Below are 10,382 nucleotides of genomic sequence, written 5' to 3'. Positions count from 1 at the left end.
GAAGACACTTAAATGAACAATATTGGACATGTACATATAAGTAAGACGATGCTACAAGGCATATGCTCGATCGACTAAACAGGACAGTCTAGCACTCTAGTCAGGTTCCAGATTTGACTGCACCATATAGTGATAGTCTAGCCGAAGGTAAAGAGAGGAGATCAGCCGATAGGTGGTCGTGTCAGACAAGGACACGGTGGCATCACCGACTACAACATATATAGAGCTACGAAAAAGAAGCACACACAAAAGCCAAAAAGGAACGAGTCTTCCAGGGATGATTCCACTAACTCTGCGATCGCAATGAGCGTGTTTAAGGATCAGGCTCGAGTCGCGTTCTCAGCAGAATATTCTGCACGAACGGGTGCTGCACAGCAGCTCCGACGAATATAATCCTTGTCAGTTAGCTTTGGTTTCGGATAGATATTGCACCCATGCCGCCGGGCACAAAGATGCTCAACTTGCTGTAATCCGTTCGGATTAGAGATAAATCCAGTGGATCTCGAGCCGATGGATGTCTTACTCTCAGCTGCGCCGAGAAACTTCACATCGATCATCTCACTTCCCGCGCGCGTATGAACGGACTACCAGAGTACCAGTGAAGTGATGGCAAAACCTATCCGCTCAAAAGCTCACTATCACTTCAAAGCCGATCGACCCATGGATGGATGGATGGAATGATGCACAAGAAAAGACCGCGTTCGCACCAGCATGGCATTAAGGCGAGTTGCTACCCGGCTCTCGCTGTCAACGAAGACATTACTGATCGGCATGTGCCATGGGGCCTTGAGCTTGATGACACTAGTCAGTGCCATTGACAACGTTGCTCGCCCCTGACTGGTGAAGTAGCTGATCGTTGTCGTTGTTCCCGGCCGGGCGTGGGCAAGTTTTCTTTCTACTAGATTTAGATGTGCGCCTTGGCGCACGACCCCGTGGATTTCACATCTTGTATAGATAACAATAAAAATCAGGCAAAATGATAATATATGTAAATTTGAATTACCGACTTCAAAGTCATTATCTCGTGAAGTTGAATACAGACTAAGCATTCCGTGACGGAAATCACAATCTACTTCTCATGAATACAAAATGCAATAAGTTTGTAACTTCTTCCTATTAGACAACACTTTGCAAGGTGACTAAGCTACAACCATGAACCGATGGTCCATCTCAATGAGAAAATTCTCTAAAGAGTGAGGCCTTTGCTGAAAAAGGCAAGAACCAATCTTTTTTTTCTGTTCGAAACCTAGAATGGCATAATTTCAGAAGTCTCGGCATAAATAGGACTTCAAAAGTTGCATGTAGAATGACTGGAATAAAAATAACCAAAGAAGATAAGGGGAAAATGTATATGATATATAGAATGATTGGAATAATCTTGAATGTTACCTCAACACTTTAGGAGAGTCTGAATGAACATACAGAGGGACTGTAAAAATAAAAAAAATATTCAAAGCATTCCTTTTCTATGAAGAGTCAGAACCACCATAATGTAGAGAAAACATGAGTGATTAACATTCCATTGACAATCAGAGAGGTTGTTGCAGACACTGAAATAGAGAAATGTGCCACACACAAGTGCAGAAAATAGGGAAATATATTACAATAGGTACATGGACACATTGTTCAGAGATTACAATAGCTAAACACATGGAGAGGTACCATTCGGGTTCAAAGCAGAGCTATTCAAACTTATTACATTAAGAGTCTAGGACGAAATACCAAAGCACAATGACTCCATGACCAGAGATCATTACGCAAAACAGACACCAGAGGTAGTGACACAGTAGTGATAGTTCAGGTAACAATGATCAAACCTCGTAATCTATAGGACGCCAATCGGAGTCATAATGGAAACCATCATCCTTTATCTGATGCATCGATATACTGTACTGGGCTGGAGTAATCTTGCAAGCAATAAGTTGTCATAAGTCAGAACACTAAGTTAATCTAGGAGTAGATAGTTAAGGTAAACCATTGGCAAAATAATAATACATGCATGTGCAAATAGATTGAATAATGCAGTAGTTGGCAGCAAGATGACAGTACTTGATAACATCAAATAGATTGAATGTCATACTTGATAAGGGAATAATACCTGCTCTCAGCTCTAACACAAAAGCAAAAGAAAGTCCAGTTTAAAAAAGCCATATTTTGGGGTGCGCCTTGGCGCAGGATCTCTTGGAGCTCATGCTGATACACACTTTGTGTAACAACGATAAAAATTAGGCGAAAAATGATTAAAAAAATCTTGGTTTTTACAAAACAATGTTAATAGAATGAACTTACGATAAAGTAGATGGGATTACAAACAGAGCACAAACCTAACTACATCCCTTCTACAAAATCTAACCATGAAAAATACAACGACTAACAGAAATGGAAGTTATTACTTGAGTTAGCTGATCAAACAACTTAGGTATTTGTTTTATCTTATGTCAAGCAGACGGCCAAATGAGCACGAAACAACATATGAGAACCTGGTATTAATTGACAAAGACATCGTAGCTAGGGCTGTTGGAGCGGTTGGTTCATGAATAACAGGCAGACTAAGCTGACATAGAAGACAAGTAACATGTAAGTAATAAGGAACCTAGTACATAAAGCATATAAACACACGTGTTGTTAAGGCTTTTAATTTTCAGTCCGGACTCATCAATTTTTAGCGAACATATTCAAATAAAAAATAATATCTTCAACTTAAGTATACAACGCTGCTAAAAGAAAAAACAAAATGGCATAGTCATTTAAGTAAAAAGTAGTTCATATTCGGTTCCTAGTTCTATCTGGAGATCAAAATCACAATAAAGCAGACAAATTGTTAATCATGCATATCTCTTAATAACCTGTACACAATAAAGCATCAGTTCCTAATTATGTTTTATGTCCATGAAAATCAATAGAGAATCAGTAGAAAATGTTAGCACGCCCAAGAAGTTCTAAATCTTCAACTAATCACCTTTTCCAGATTCAACCAAAGTCGTTGATTCCAAAGCATCTTTAGTACCAACCAAAAGTAGTAACATCCTTTTACATGCAATCTATAAAAAGATGTGCCCTAAATAAATGAGCGGGATAGAATAAAGAATACTACATGTTACACATATAAAATATCTACTGGTTACAGAGCTAGTTATTGAGCATTTTCCATCCTTAAATACACATCTACCATTGTCACAGCATTTTCATCAATAACAGTGTCCTCCTAAAATTATTTTGGAAAATTTTCCCTTTTACATACAAACACACTTGCCGTTAAGATCCCCGCAGGAACTCGAAGGAAAAAAAAATCTCGAAGAAATCGGAAAGAATAGAGAGAGGAAAAAAGCAAATCGAAGAAAAAAACAGAGGGAGCCATGAAGAAATCGGAAAGAACAAATCGAAGAAATAATATACACGAGCCATGAGAAGAAAGAAGACATCCAAAACAAAGAAGAAGAAACAGTAAGAAGAGAACCCAAAAGGAAATAAAGAGCATTACAAAACCGAGAAGGGAAAGAACAAAAGGGGCAATAAGAATGGTATTTAATCTATTGTGTCATATTTTTGCAACACAGTAACAAAAGGGGCAATAAGATGGTCATGGATCTATGTTTGAAACAGTAAGAGATGATATTCTTTTGGTAGACTTTGTGCACGGTACACGAGAGGTGACTGTTCTAAAGTTTACCTCTACCCGTGTTGAGCGTGCCTACCAGTATTGAGCCTGCGGAAGGCCTCACTTCTGGAACTCATGGGCATGAAGAACTGGGTACAAAGGGCAGGCACGGAGAAGAAATCAGACTTTTCTACATAGGCGGAGATAATATAAAACCACACGATAACATCGACATGCATAAATAGCAGCAGAAAACAAAGGCAAAGGAAAGCATGAAGAACATAGGAAGCAACACGGAGAAGCCCCTGCTTTTATGAATGGACAAATGAACTAAACCTCATACCTTCTATACTTTCTAACCACTCAATCCTCTATTACCAGCACCGAACCGACATGAAAATACATATCTACCACCACTAATATACAGACGCACATAGAGTACACATATCTCAAAAGGACATAAGCAACGCAACAAGGAACACCATAAAAAATATGAAACATGAATTTACCAAACCATACAGATTATAAAGAAGCGATGACAGGGAGTACCATGAGATGTCTTAGGTAATGTTCCACAAAATAGTAATGATTGGTTATTTATGTCGTATAGCACGGACAACTTCCGCGTCAAAATGAACCACACAGTCACCCCAAAGAGCCAACTTCATTTCATTGCCCCTGTAGATTTACATAGCCAGGAACAATAAGGTACATAAATCATCAGCAGAATCATCGTCTCCAAAAGAAAACAGAAGGATCATAATAACTTGCTGATGATCCTTGAGCATAACCATCTTGGGTTCGAAGGCATTGTCTGATGCATGGCCTGAACAGGTATGATGTCTGAGACCATGGTGATCCTTCCAATAATATCTGAAGTAAACGAAATTTAGAAAAGGCTAGATAAAAAACCTCCTAGCAAAGGAACAAAAAGGTTAGAAGAAAGTGGAAATAATATACCTTCAAATATATAGCTTGCTGAAGTTTTTGAGTAGCCCTTTGTTCCTCTTCAGCTGCAGCTATCACAATCTCCTTATCTCGGAGGCAAAGAGTAGAGAATAAGCAGAACACCAAATACTTTGAAGCATCAGAACAGTGCAACGTGACATTCAGTACGAACTAAATTTCCTGATGGAATCTATATTGTATTGCAGTCGGACATTCTAATAATACTAATTCTTCTCATCATTCTTAAAATAACGAATATTGAGAAAACTCATTATCTAGAAATAGTACATGTCAAATCCTAAGCTTCTTTTAAAATTTTGCATCAGTTTAGAGGATGAAGAGAAACCAATGGAGACCTCACATTTAATTATCCAGGCCTAAGAGTATGGAGTATGGAGTATACGTTAACAGGTATAGTGAGTAGAAGTGAATCACAAGGAAGATAAGATCTTGGGTACATGAATTACATGTGATTTCAGCTACAGATACGACCATGGCAGTTCCATTTGCAGCTCCGGTTGAAGCCCTCGGAGGAGGGACATAGAGCAGCAGAAGGGTGGAATGGTGGATGATGTCGGGATCGTGACGGATAGTGTGAATATTGAAGTAAACAACCATGTTAACCATGCTGCTACTCTTGCAGTGTAGCAAAAATAAAGTACTCGACCATGGCATGGAAATCCCGGCAAGCAAAAGTAAAAAAAACCACTAACTATACTGAAAATGGTCTTGGGCTGTAAGAAGAAAGCACAAGCATCATTGTCTTTATTATTATTTTCTTAGAAGAAGAGTCTTTCATTTATTCATGTAGTAAAACACGCGCATTGCCGCTACATGACATCATCTTCCTTTACTAAATGAGAGACGTATTCACTTCTCAAGCGATCTAGTTATATGAGAGGAAAAGGAGGACAAATCAAATTATTAAATCAGTTTCAAAAAGAATTGAATTACTGGAATCTTGTCAGTACAGTAGCAAACAACTACATGTGGTTGCAAGATTAGATTTATTTTTCCTGGTAGCCAATCTGCTATCTATTTTGCTGCAGCTATTTTATAATCCCTTACCCCTTAAGCTCAATCAGTAATTTAGGCCCATCAGTTTTAGCACCAGATGGTGGCCTCAAACGGACAAGCACTGCAGGAGAAATCTATTTGTAATACAATGTAGATGCAGGAAGGGACATAAATTCAGTTAAAAAATAAAGCATGCACAATCAGAAACAAAATAGCAAGAGTAACGTTTTACAACGGTTCTCCAAACAGGGGAATGTTGGAGAAAATTTAAAACACATGTCTGGACGGGTAACCATAGTTTCTAACATGCATGGCTGAATAATTTTCATAAGTAGTAGCCCCCCACGTGAACCAGGGATGCTAGGAAAATTAAAAGGCAACAGCTGAAAACTACATGGATTTTCTATCTACAGAAGCTAACTTCACACGCACATGGAAATTACTAAATCGGGCTACTGGTATGTAGACATCTTCTACTACAGTTCAACTAAAAGATAAAGAACATCACTGAATATTAATCAGTCGAGAGCAATATACTCAGGTAAATTCTAATACACAACTACTTCAATGAAATTTAAAGGAAAAAAAACATGCCAAGATTTTCTCTTGCTTAAACTGATAATGGAAGTGTGTACTTAATAATTGTCTTGCTTTTCTGTACGAATTTGTCTGCCTGGTGAGTTATTAGGCACCTACTCTAGTTGTAACATAAAACCATTGGATGAACAATATACCTGTATAGCAGTGAGTGAAAGGATTAACAGAGAAGAAGGTGGTAACACAAGCTGTACCAGCAGTTTGGTACCTTACATGTCCGTCATCATTGGGTTCAGGCCCAATTGGGCAGCACTAGAGAGATTGTCGGTGCTCTAACCTGTTTAAACTTTGAGCGAGGCCTCGTATTTTGTCGTTGGGGACAAACCTAGGCAGAGCAAATTGTAAGAAAAGGAACAAATCAAGGGAAGTAAAGGAGAAAAACCATGCCATAAGTTTTTCTATAAGATTTCCACAAATTCAGACAGAGGTATAAGTTAACAGTTTCATTATGTGATTAACTAAACACATGGCATGAACAAATTAAGGAGGGGACACAGAGAGGAGGCTGATTAATTTATACTACCAATTTTTTTGTCATTCACCATGCTAAAACAATTTGTTGAACTGTCACCGTCAAATTTTGATTTCACTGAAGTCATTATGTATCTTCTGCTATATAAATTCATGCAAGCACACAAGAAAGAGCATATTGCCTACTTACTTTCGGAGACTTATATTGGAATAGAGCTAATCATACAACCTGGGCAAGTCACATATTCTCATACTACATGGGCAAATCACATATTCTCATACTACATCGGCAAATCACAGTATAGTGAAAACAGTTTTGGATTCAGTCCCAACCGGTGCAGTGTTGCTACTGTTCTTGCGCGATGCGATGGGATCTGCCGGTGGTGGAGTGGCTGCAGTGAGCGGACAAGCTCACGCGTCCAAGGAAGCTATCGACGACGGGCGGGAGTTAAAAGCAAAAGAGAAAAATGCGGCAGCAGGCGCACATGGAAACAAAAGGGGATCTTACCGGTGGGGATTTTTTCTGCCACGGCAACCCCGCGGTCGAATTGCTGATACGGGCGGCCGGGTACCTCAATGAAATGGCAACATGATCCCGTAGAAGGCTCAATAATCATGAGAACCTGAGCCACTTAATTAAGCATAGTAGAGCCAAGATAAACCTGATGGTTGCATCTGATATGAAATACAACTAAGGTAAGATCGCAAGAACATCTGGCTTATTGCTAGCTACTATAATTCCCACATAAAAGGTTTGCACCTGAATTATTGAAAAACACCATATATATTATCTTGCAACCAGCTATATTACTAAGCTAAATTTGGAATCAGCATATGTGTTTTTGTTGCTCATTGCCTTTGTTTAGAGCTTATGAGAACAACTATATATGACAGTTCTTATGTTTCATTGGGGAGAAATAGAAAAACGTGGACAAAGTGCTTGCCCACCTCACATGAGGTGGACGGCAGCCACGGGCATCTTTAGACGGGGTGACACAACAAACTGTAAAAAATCAAAAGTCAAGAAACATGACCAAATTGACATTTGTAACCACAAACAGCAACAAATCTTGTGGCATCCAACCCGTATTTTTTCGCCGTCGAAAGGTCACTGCCTGCTCCATTTGCTTCTCCTTAAATAGCGTACACAGTAACCTTAGTTAGGATTTTCATCGTGCACCTTGTAAGCACTGGTAAAAATGGATCTGCACAGAAAAGGATGATATTTTCATTGTTCCTTTTGAAAAAGAGAGAAAACCTGATGGTCTCCAATCAAGCTTGCGGCAGCGGCTCTCTTCGGCTCGACGATGAAAGCAAAAAATCATGCCTTCCATTGCAGGTGCAAATTAATACGAAGGAAGTTATTTTAGAGAGGTAAGCCTGGAACTGTCAAATAAATGAAGCAAATAAGAAAACCTATAAACCCTGTAAAAGAGTGAGATGACATTCAGAAATCGTAGCGACGCACAGAGTTGAAAATACCTTTAAAACAGAAGTGTAGATTAACCTTATGTGCCATAATCATGTTTCGCCAATAAACCAGGGAATAAAATTGCATATTTCGGTGAAAGGGTGAGGATACAATTTGCTATCTGGATATAACAAGAGGAGTCCATGTATATATGTCTGTGTATTAGATGAGGCAAATAAATCTGCAAATAAGATGTAAATTATACATCAGCTGAAAGTATACTTGTTGTTCAAAAAGAGAAAGCGAAGTGAATCATCAATTGGTTCACATCATAAAAATATAAAGAATATGTGTCACTTGTTCTACTTCAAACCATTCCTACCATGAAGAAGAGGATGCCGTTGGTTTTGGCATTTTGTCAAACACCATACCAGCAAACAAAATTTACAACCTGCAAAATTCAGAAATTTCTACTTGGAACCTTCTGCCATTTCATCGAACAGATTGTGCGAGCAGGACCAAATAAAAAGGTAATGGAAAATTACTTGTTTGGGGTCATGGGATCTACCTTTGCAGATGATGGGATCCCAGGAGTGCACCACCATGGCCATGCCGGACCAAGCGACTTCGTGGTAGCCTCCGCCGTAGTTGAGGACGCAGGCTGCTCTCCCCCAACCTGTTGTGATGTGGAGGCCTCAATCTCAAGGAATTATAGAAAAGGAGGGAGAGGGAGTAGAGGAGGAGCAGGGTGGAGCGACGGGTGAGTACGGGCCTGGCTCTATTCTCTGGAAGCAACAAACCTTTGCCCAAGACGAAGCATCTGCCCGCGCCACCAACCGCCGTCGCCCTGACGAGCTCGCATTCTGCAGCCGCGCGGGAGGTCGCAGTTGCCGTCGTCATATCCCTGAGGTACGCCCTCTCCCCATGGCCAACAGCGGCATCGGCGGTTGCTCGACTTTGCCCGCAGGGGTGAGTACAAAGGAGGCATCAGCGAGGTTGTCCGCTCGCAGAGAGGAGGAAGATGATTGGCGGCGCCGCTCCCGCGCGCCTGTGACACCGCGACAAGCCTCCGTCGGTAGCCGTAGCGGCGCTGCTCCCGCGTGCTCGCGCTTCTACAGGCAGCGGCGCCCCAGCGCACCCGCGAAACCACCGGCGGCGCCGCGCCGGCGCCTCCACCTGCGATGCTATTTCCGCGGAAGGGGAAGGCAAAGCTCAAGGAGAGAGGCAGCAGGTCAAGGCAGAGGTCGGTGCGACGCGGGCACGAGCGATTGGGGGAGGAGGCGCCAGCGAGGGGATTGGGGAGGACGAGCCCGCTCGGGGATTGGCGGGCCGGCGGCTAGGGTTTCTGCCCGTTAGATGTCTCCTTTTATACCGTTGTGACGTGTTGCTAGCCTGAATGAACGGACGAGATTCCTGCTGAGAAGATCCAATGGCCCAGAAGTTCAAATCGCTGTGAGACCCCCGTGGGGGGGCCTCATATATACCCCTGGATTATCGCTGGCCTCGTGTTCCCCAAAGCACGCATCGCTCGGCTGCTCCACTGAATGTGCAAGAGATCATTAATTGTTCGTAGTGCAGACGGCCGGCATTGCTAAAGATAAGTTCCTGCACTGCATCATCCTGCAAGTTTTGCGTGCAGTTTCTGACATCCGTGAGAAGCCTACCATGGTAATTCTCAAGGTGCAAAACATCGATTATTACAACTCCTCCGTCTCACACACCTGGAAATTTCTTGCGCCTCCGGCGAAAACTGCTACACCGATTACAACGAGCACAATATCGTCGACGGACTACCTTGACCACATCTGCATCATCATCAACTACCTTGACATCGATATCAAAGACAATGTCTACTAACTCATCCCAAACAACTTCAGTTAAAGCATATGCGTCATCACTTTTGTCTGAGACACTCCCGCTGTGACTAAGAGAGAGAACAAAGGCACCAAAGGGTTGAGTCGAAGTGAAAAAAGCGATGAAAACCCAAGATTTAAAATTCAGTTGCGACCAAGAGGATTTTAGGTTTCTTGTCTTGTACTCCACGTACCTACATTGTACATCTATATATACCCTTGACGATCATTGCGATAACGAACTAATATTAGGGATTCTACAATTTTCATTTTTTTTTACAAAATGGGGTATCTCACCTCTAAATTGATGCATATGGCCCTTTTATTACTTATTACAAAGTGGGTATCACAATTATTACAAATCATGGGTCACATAAGATCGACACTTGTATCAACCAGGGGAAAACAACAAACATGTGACAACTGGTTTTGGACCATACTTCTCGTAACATCCGCTGATGATTCCAATCGAGTTGGGCTAGGCCAT

General features: G+C 41.3%; 1 long non-coding RNA gene across 19 annotated transcripts; it reads right to left on the bottom strand.

Annotated features, from left to right (window-relative positions):
* Positions 1-1,579: 1,579 nt before the first annotated feature.
* LOC127344786 (uncharacterized) lies at positions 1,580-9,392 on the bottom strand. Of its 19 annotated transcripts, none has more exons than XR_007878231.2 (9): positions 8,843-9,391; positions 8,611-8,718; positions 8,425-8,493; positions 8,114-8,283; positions 7,890-8,017; positions 4,559-7,764; positions 4,148-4,471; positions 3,671-3,747; positions 1,580-1,907 (listed from the first exon to the last, which is right to left on the bottom strand). It is a non-coding gene; the product is annotated as an uncharacterized lncRNA (long non-coding RNA). The 19 variants fall into 19 exon arrangements; XR_011755950.1 differs by having other exon boundaries at positions 1,580-4,471; positions 4,559-6,485; positions 6,965-7,059; positions 7,140-7,764; XR_007878238.2 differs by having other exon boundaries at positions 1,580-4,471; positions 4,559-7,306; positions 7,580-7,634; positions 7,716-7,764.
* Between the last annotated feature and the right edge of the window lie 990 nt (positions 9,393-10,382).

Source organism: Lolium perenne, chromosome 3 (genome assembly GCF_019359855.2).
Source record: "Lolium perenne isolate Kyuss_39 chromosome 3, Kyuss_2.0, whole genome shotgun sequence".
In the NCBI taxonomy this organism is placed as follows: Eukaryota; Viridiplantae; Streptophyta; class Magnoliopsida; order Poales; family Poaceae; genus Lolium; species Lolium perenne.
The sequence above is the reverse complement of the archived record's forward strand: the minus strand, read 5'-3'. Positions and strand labels throughout refer to the sequence as shown.